Source organism: Rissa tridactyla, chromosome Z (genome assembly GCF_028500815.1).
Source record: "Rissa tridactyla isolate bRisTri1 chromosome Z, bRisTri1.patW.cur.20221130, whole genome shotgun sequence".
Classification (NCBI taxonomy): Eukaryota; Metazoa; Chordata; class Aves; order Charadriiformes; family Laridae; genus Rissa; species Rissa tridactyla.
Window position 1 is genome coordinate 14356943 of NC_071497.1, and position 8555 is coordinate 14365497.

General features: G+C 38.6%; 1 long non-coding RNA gene across 1 annotated transcript; it reads right to left on the bottom strand.

Moving 5' to 3' along the window:
• Window positions 1–2140: 2140 nt before the first annotated feature.
• On the bottom strand, window positions 2141–6207 carry LOC128902993 (uncharacterized). Its single transcript, XR_008463932.1, has 3 exons — window positions 4945–6207; window positions 3871–3965; window positions 2141–2563 (listed from the first exon to the last, which is right to left on the bottom strand). It is a non-coding gene; the product is annotated as an uncharacterized LOC128902993 (long non-coding RNA).
• Window positions 6208–8555: the final 2348 nt, after the last annotated feature.

Below are 8555 nucleotides of genomic sequence, written 5' to 3' on the forward strand. Positions count from 1 at the left end.
CTAGCAAACATTTCTCTTTGTATTATAGCCTATGTTGGATGTTGCTTTAGTTATATTAGGAGGCATTAGTATGGTAAATGTGTGGAGAAAAGAGGTCTGACAAAGAGAAGCTGTAGAGCTGACCCCCAAAAATTAATTCCCAGTAGGCGTGTCTTCTGGTATGAAAAAGTTTGAGGATGCCTTCCGGGCATTGAAAATGCCTTTCATAACACTTAAGCAGCCAAGTGGCAAGATTCATTATATCTAAAAAGCCTAGTACATTTTAATTCCCTCCTTTTCATTGATGTTTCCTGTTTCCCAAGAGCTGCATGGATACCTATTGGGACAGAGGCTGAGCTGCTGCGGATGCCAGGCAGTACCATATCTGCCACGTACCATGCCATAAGGTCAGGGTGAGGCTCCTAACAAAGAGCCATGCAGCAAGGAGCCTGCCATACGAGCATCTCTTGAACTGCCACCCTCTCCTCTATAAGCATATTCTCCCAGCCATCCCCATTATCTTCAATAGAAAATGGTCTTTTGACCAGCTAGGCTCTTCAGACCCAAAAGCCAAAAAGGAATCCAGTTAAAGAAATGAGCAGAGTATCAGTACAACAAGTGCAATGACTTCTTCAATTTGAATTATATATGCAATTTATGTTAGCTCCATACATTTCACTCTCGCAGCACCCCTCCAAGGCTACTCTATCATCCTTCTGTTGGACTATGTGATGGGAAGGTCAGAAAAGCAGATTTTTAGTTTCTCTGTTTAGTTTCTTCTTTTCCAGTCTCCATAGCCATGGCTCCATGTAAGGTTAGTAAAACCACACAATACATTAAGCTACTAGAAAATATTCCAAATGGTGCACACTTAAAGAACTGACCAATCTATTTCATAAGTGGGTATAGGTCTGACAGCAAAGAATTTTTGCAAGAACATGGTCTGTATTTACCCTATTCTTGAATGATAAGTGCTTAGCAGAAGCCTACTAAGATCAGGGATGTTATCCATGATTCAATACCAACATTCCTTTTTCTGCAAAAGTACGAAAACCTTGCCTATCAGCAGTGTTTCCTTCCTGCAAAGTGGTCTGAATCACTGCAAGATGCTTCCTTGATAACTGATTCTGCAGGGATATTTTTTGTATGTCAATGAGCAGCCCAAGTTTTGTTTAATTGCTGCATTTTTATTTATATTAATTCAATGCATTTAAAAGGCTGCTGTGGCTGGAATGGAAAGGAGGTTGTTACGCTATCAAATATTTCTCCTGTAGGCTGACAAAAAGAAGCTGTCTTTTAACCTGATGGCAATGAAAGACAGCGAATGAATCATTGCTTGAGGAAACCAATTTATTTAGTCACTCTGTGTCGCTGTTATTTATTACTTGTCAGCACATGCTGTTAGTTCAATTAAATATAAAAACCTGAAGTTCTCTTCCAGCCCTCCCCCCACCCCAATTTTTAAAAGCACACAACAAACAAGAAAAATTACATGAATCTGCAGTGCTAAAGCAGAACCCCTTGGGTTTATTGTGCTTCTCTTGTTTTAATTAAGCTTTGTTTATTAAACTTCTGCAGCTAAGGTATGGGGATTATTAATCTTCTTCAGTAGCTAAAGATAAAAGTTAGCAGAGAGAGAGAGGACACTATAAAAGTACAGTTTAGAGTTCCCCACTGAGATACACATAAGGAAAATGAAATGAAGTAGTGAGACAAAGTGTTGATTACAACATTTTATCACTAAAAATGCAGGGAGCTGCAAACAGCAAACATTTTCTCCCTTTTGGATACAAAGGAGTAAGGAATGAAAACTCCTAATTTTTACATATGGGTATGTCTGTCATTTCAAACGTTAGTAGTAAATGTACATGCCATCTCACAATATAATCACAGATGCACAAAAAACCCCCCACATACATTTCAGTACTGCCTTTCATCCTGCATCCACGTCCTTTGTTTAAGACGGGATAAGGGTAGTTAACAGAGAGATGATTCACTGTTCTTCGCTTAACGGTACAATTAACACGGAAAGCCTTCCTTATAAATATGAAATATAAAATAAAAAATATAAATATAAAATCTACTAGGACATAGAAAAATTGGAGATTTGCTTAATACACATCATTGCTAAAGTAACAATAAATTAAAGCTACTATACCCAAGATCTTTTTCCAACATTACAGGGATAGTCTGAATTGGAATTCTAACCAGGTTTACATGTTCACCATGTCAAACACTGCCCACTGATTCCTGACCCCAATTCCAGTTTTTTATGATAAGCACATATTATACCCCAACAGCTTCAGGAGCTGCCATTCTTCACTGACCACAGCTCTCGCTTCAGTTAAGTTCATTCCCTTTGGCCTGTTGATATTTAGTAAACAATACTGGCAACATTACCTTTTTCTGCAGGAAGTGGGGGTATATTTACCCAGTGTCTCCCTGTTCTCCCCCTTCTGTTGTTTATGGCTTGGCTTCCCGATACAAATTTCGGTGTTAATTCGGGGCTGTGGCAGTGAAGTAACGTGTTTTCAAAAATTGGTCCACTAAAAAGCGTTTCAGTCACTTGCACCTTTGACATGCCCTACTTTTCATGAGACGATAAAAGTCTTAGTAAACTTCATTTATCAGTTATCAGACAGCCAATGCTTTTATTAAAACACCCCGACATAACAAAACTGCAAGGAACATGATTCTCCAGACTGGAATGACCCTAGCCTGCAGACATAGATGCCTGGCCACGCCTTGCTACAGGACTAAGATTTACCACCTGGGGATTCAGTAAAACCACGATCCAACTCCTGTATCAGTTTATTTTACCAAATGAGTAATTTACTGATGATAAACATCATCATGCCAAGACATGTATAAAGGCAGAATCCTAAAACAATGAAAGCATAAAAATTGCCTCAATGGGCTCTCCTGCAAAGTAGATATAACTATTGTACTTTTGAAAAGAATATGCAGATTAGCTAGTGAATCAACTGATGAAGCTCTAGTATTACATGACCTGACAACAATACTTGACAAGAAGGGACATATCTGAATGGCCTAAATTTTACCTAAATCCTGATACCTAACTCCTTCTATTAGTGGGTTCTAGCTCTTCAGAGGTGCCCATAAAATGTGAAAGAATAGGCTCAGGAATTTAAAGGGAACTTAGATTATCTAAATAGGGCCCTAAATAGGGCCGCCCCATAGATGCTGCCTATTTTAACTTCCTTGTAACAATATTAATAGCTCTATGGAGTAGCGTGTGCAGCTCTGGAGTCCTCAGCACAAGAAGGACATGGACCTGTTGGAGCGGGTCCATCAGAGGGCCACGAAGATGATCAGAGGGCTGGAGCACCTCTCCTATGAGGACAGGCTGAGAGAGTTGGGGTTTTTCAGCCTCGAGAAGAGAAGGCTCCAAGGAGATGTTATAGTGGCCTTCTGGGGGTCTACAGGAAACATAGGGAGGGACTCTTGATCAGGGAGTGTAGTGATAGGACGAGGGGTAATGGTTTTAAACTGAAAGAAGGGAGATTTAGATTAGATATGATGAAGAAATTCTTTAGTCTAAGGGTGGTGAGGCACTGGAACAGGTTGCCCAGAGAAGCTGTGGATGCCCCATCCCTGGAGGTGTTCAAGGCCAGGCTGGATGGGGCTTTGAGCAGCCTGGTCTAGTGGGACGTGTCCCTGCCCATGGCAGGGGGTTGGAACTAGATGATCTTTAAGGTCCCTTCTATGATTCTATGATTTCACTACAAAGATAAATTCCATAAGAAAGTTATTTCTTTAAAATACCCTTTTTAACACAATTAAACAAGAAGGCAATCCATTAGTAGAGCTGCTTAGATCTACGGAGTATTTAAAAGGGTTAGTAGAAATTGAAGATAGAAAAGCCATTACCTGCCTTTGCAATGGCAGGAGATCCTTCAGTTAATTTTCCAGTACTGCATCCACTGGAGTTTCAGTATACCTCTACATCAATGTCTTGATGAAGCCTGGAAAGCAAGTTGGAGAACTTATCAATCAATTCATCTTAATTTTGCTTGGGATATACAGCTGACAGCTTCCTAAAAACATAGTTTAACAACTGCCTGTGTTTGTAACTAAGCAATCCTACAACCTCTAGTGATACAGGAACCGGTGCAGCCAAAGAAATAGGAAACTAAAGGAGAAGCACTGGGATATGCAGTGTATAAAAATTCCTCTTTATGTAGGAAAAATGCTACTTTTGCCAAATCTTGAAGAGCAACCTACCTGTCCCCAATTCCAGCAAACTGGGTTATGCATCCTAAGTCTGAAGCATCATATTAGGACTGAAGTAACCAGGGTGCTGGTCTCTGCCTTCCCACTCGTCTCAAGACAAGAGCATCGCTTCATCCTTAAGCTTCAACATTTTGTCTAAGTACACATGTAACAAACAAAATTTCCTTCCTCCTGCCTTATATTTCTCTAAATTGCAGTCACTCCCCTTTACTATTCTGCTCCCATCCCTTTTTTTATTTAGGGAAAAGCAGTGCTTACAACTTGTTTATACAGTTTGGGTTCTGCTCTTAGTACACAGCTCTTTGACACGGACATTGTTAAAGCAACACAGCCCCCTAGTGTGGATGCAATTCAAAAGTTTAATTTCCATACAATTAAGTGACACTAACCAGACTACACATGGTAAGAATCACAACCACTTTGCTTAAAAAAAAAAAAAAAAAAAAAACAATCAGAAGTATGTAGACTGCCAATTTTAATAGCTGAAATTTGGAGCAGTTCAGCTACCCTTTTTTTGTGAAGGTCCGCATCACTTCAACAAGATGGAATCAAATCATGGACCTTAATTCTGATGCCTCATATCTCAGGGACTGGAAGAACCTGGGGTATCACTCGTGCAAGATAATCCAGCCCCATTTTCAGCAGTTAGATTTGCACTGCTCATTCTGCGGTGCCAACACAACAAAAACATAGCTCCTCACTGGTACTCACCAGTATTCGTACTCAAATGTCTTTCCCAGTACTCCATTTCTGCCTGTCTTTACAGGCAAGTTTCAACATGTTTAGACTAAACAGGCTTTTCTGGTCATGTCTCATGTCCTCTGTTCCTCTGGTGACCTCAGAAGTCTTTGTCTGCATTTGTTCCATTGCCAATAGATGCGTCTTTGATACAGACATGCACACCCGCACACGGTATTACAGGGAAGTAAAACAGATTTTGTAAGTAAAGTAAGATGGACTGGGGTCAGAAAATGGAAGACTGGATGCAAGACGACAGATTCGACAACGCACAGTGTTAAGATACTCGTCTAGAACAACTTTGCAGAACTATTAGATAAAAGACAAAAATTCAGTCTGACAATGAAGGCAGATCCCACGAAAAAAGAAGACATTTTCCCATGTGCTTAAGAAAGGGAAGATGCAATGAACGAGCATGTGGGTGTTTTTTTCGATTGTGCTCTAAAATTTAATAACCATGCAATATTTACATTTACGCTTTTGGGGTCTTTCCCTGTCTGAATACAGAGTCAGTTTGATTAACTGGTATGTGGCTAAACCTTTTTACAAGCTTCAGATTTTTCTTTGCCTTTTATGTCTTCTGTTTACATATTTTAATATTAATGCCAAGAAAGGCCCATGAAACACGAGACTTGACCAAAACAAGATCCGGTACTTTAACATTGAAATTTGGCCATAAATAAGGTGAACATTTTTTTCTCTCCATATATTGCAGATTGACTTAGCAATAAACATGAAGGTTTATATTACTGGTACTAAATTGCAGGACTTCATAATCAGTTTTTAATTTGGTGTCTATGCTCCTAAAGTTACGCTGTTCTTTATGTTTCTGCGTCAATTAACCACCTCATCTCCCTTCCTGACTAAAGGTCCTATTTCACAATTAATCTTCAATTATCTTCTATGAAAAGGACACATATACCAATGTCAGTGATCTCATAAAGCTAAATCAGTGCTTATAATTTTAAAGTGGGCATGTAAACTGCCATGTAGCAACTTAATACGCATTCACATGCACAAAACCTTTTTTCAGTTGCCCTTTCTTAGAAAACCCTTGTCATGCTTTGTCCACAAATTGAAACAAAGTAACTTGAGTTACGGCAAGCGCTTTTGTAGACTAATATTTAAATAATAACAACTAAATAAATAAATAACTAAATAAATAACAAATAATAATAACAACCAAGCAACCATTTATGAACTTCATAGCTCTGACCATTTAAGGAATCAGACAGTGAAGAGACATTTTGCCCCGTTACAGGGTGCTGTTTGTGAAACTCTGGTCCCTGAAATACAGACAACGCTGCAGGAGCGCGTTATCCAGCTGCCTCCCTTGGCGAGACTCACAAATGCAGTGCCACACTGCTCACGTTTAACCTGGCATTTCAGCTGTGTCCACGTAGAAACACAGCATCTTACGCCATCTGCACAGGTGACTGCATTCCCTACCTTTGTATCTACTTAGAAGCAACATGAAGCCAGCGATCAAAACTTTCACTCACTGCGATTAATAACCACAATCTTTTTAAACAGCAAAAAACATGTTTTATAGCCTAGCTTAAAAAAAAACAAACAAAACAAAACATTAGGCAAGGCACTCAGTCCCGCAGGCAAAGTATTTTTGAGAACAAATACTGTAATGACGAGTGTTACAAACAGAACTAATTATTTTCTGAAGAAATGCCTGTGATTTGTGTCTCAAAAGTAGCATCTTGAAGTCTCATTGTTATTCTCTGTGAAACCACCACAAAAATAACAGCAAAGCCTCTAAACAGAAATAATAGATACTTTTGGCTCTCTGGGGAGTCACGCCTTTTTATTTACCTAACATAAACACAACCAACCCTCCTCTCCTTCATCTGTAAGGAGAGACAAAATTCATTAGAAAATATTTCTATTGCAGTCCAGATCCAATCAGGATCCTTTTCCTCATGCTGACCAACACCCAGTGTATAATACTTTTTCTCAAAAAAGTGGTTGATCAAAAACCAGTAAAATTATTTTAAGGTTTCATAAATAATTCATGACTGCATTTTGCATACAAATTGCCTCTTCCTCCAATGGAAATATTAAATTTATTTTTTAAGGAAAAAATCAAAGAGATATTTAAAAGTGAACAACAAAACAGTATAGCATAATAAATATTTTAAATATACTGGGTTTTTTTAACTGTGCTGTGATATGAATCAATGCAGGAATCCATAAAATTTAGCGGATCTGTTTTTAACCTAAGCAGCAATAGTATAATATCCTAAAAATGAATTAGCACTTGTGTAATCAATCACATGAAATCTCTCTTATGATATATATATACACACATTTTATTTTTGTAAACAGCTTAATTTGATTTTCTTTGAATCCTTCTCCTAACTTCAAATTTAATTAGGCTGTAATTACAAATCTTCTCTGTCATATGCACATTAAACTGTTTCACCTTTGTCACATTACATATTAAAGTTAGCATATGCAACTTCTTGATACAGACCTTGAAAGAATAACCTCTGACAGTCCAATACACTACAAAATGAACTTTTAAAGGTGACCTGGAAAACCGGTAGGAAAATGAAGCTCAGTTCAAAAACAAATGCCAGATACCCCCAGCAAATAGAAGAAAAGCAGTATTTCCTTGCTGCCAAACAACTGAAAATGTATTGTTTGCAGCGTCACTGAATGGACTTCGCTCATTTGCCTGTATCAGTTATGGCGGTGTAGGAAACATGCTTCTAATTAAACCTGATTTACATTCAGCTTTCCTAAGACACCCTAAGTAACTCCTTACCAAGGCACGCCTTCTGCGTGGAGTGACCTTTTGCTGTTCAGTGGCTGGCAGAAATGCACAGGAGCATGCAGTCAGCAAGGAACTGCCTCTGCAGGAGATAAACCCACTGGTGTTGGGAGTACCAGGAAAAAAGGAAAGATACAGGTCTATAAACATTTGCCCTATCAATCAACTAGTACTGCATTGTACATTTTTCTTCAACAGACTGATTTTTGTTTATTCACATTGCTTGGGATTTTGCAGGCCTCATCAATGCTATGGCAGATTGCGGAACCAAAAAATGAACCCTGACAAGAAAGAAGAAAGGCAAAAAATAAGCAACAAGTTTTCCTGCTGGTCGAGATATACAGGGTTGCACAGTAGGACTAGGAAGAAAATCTCCTTGCAGGAGAGCTTTTTCATTTCCACAGCAGGCAAAGCGAGGTATTCAGTGCCTTAAGGATCTAAGTATAGCAGCAGTAAAACTTATTTTTTCAGTTTAGCATAGTTCCATTAGCCTATGACTTTACAAAGAACAGGAGAGCACATCTAGGTTTTGCCAACTGTCTTTCTCTCATTACCTGCTTTTATTTCTCTGTACTCAAACAAATCACAAGTTCACCAAAGAGCCAAATGAAATTAACTGAAGACAACACACACATATATTCTGAAACAGTTAAATTACCTTTTGAATTGGATATATATATTCTGATTTACATTCTCCACTTGCTAAAAAATAAAAGAAAAATGTTGTTGCTGGGGATAACTGATTACAGTCAGATGAAATTTACTCAGGTCACTGCCATCATTTAGTCAACGCATGCTG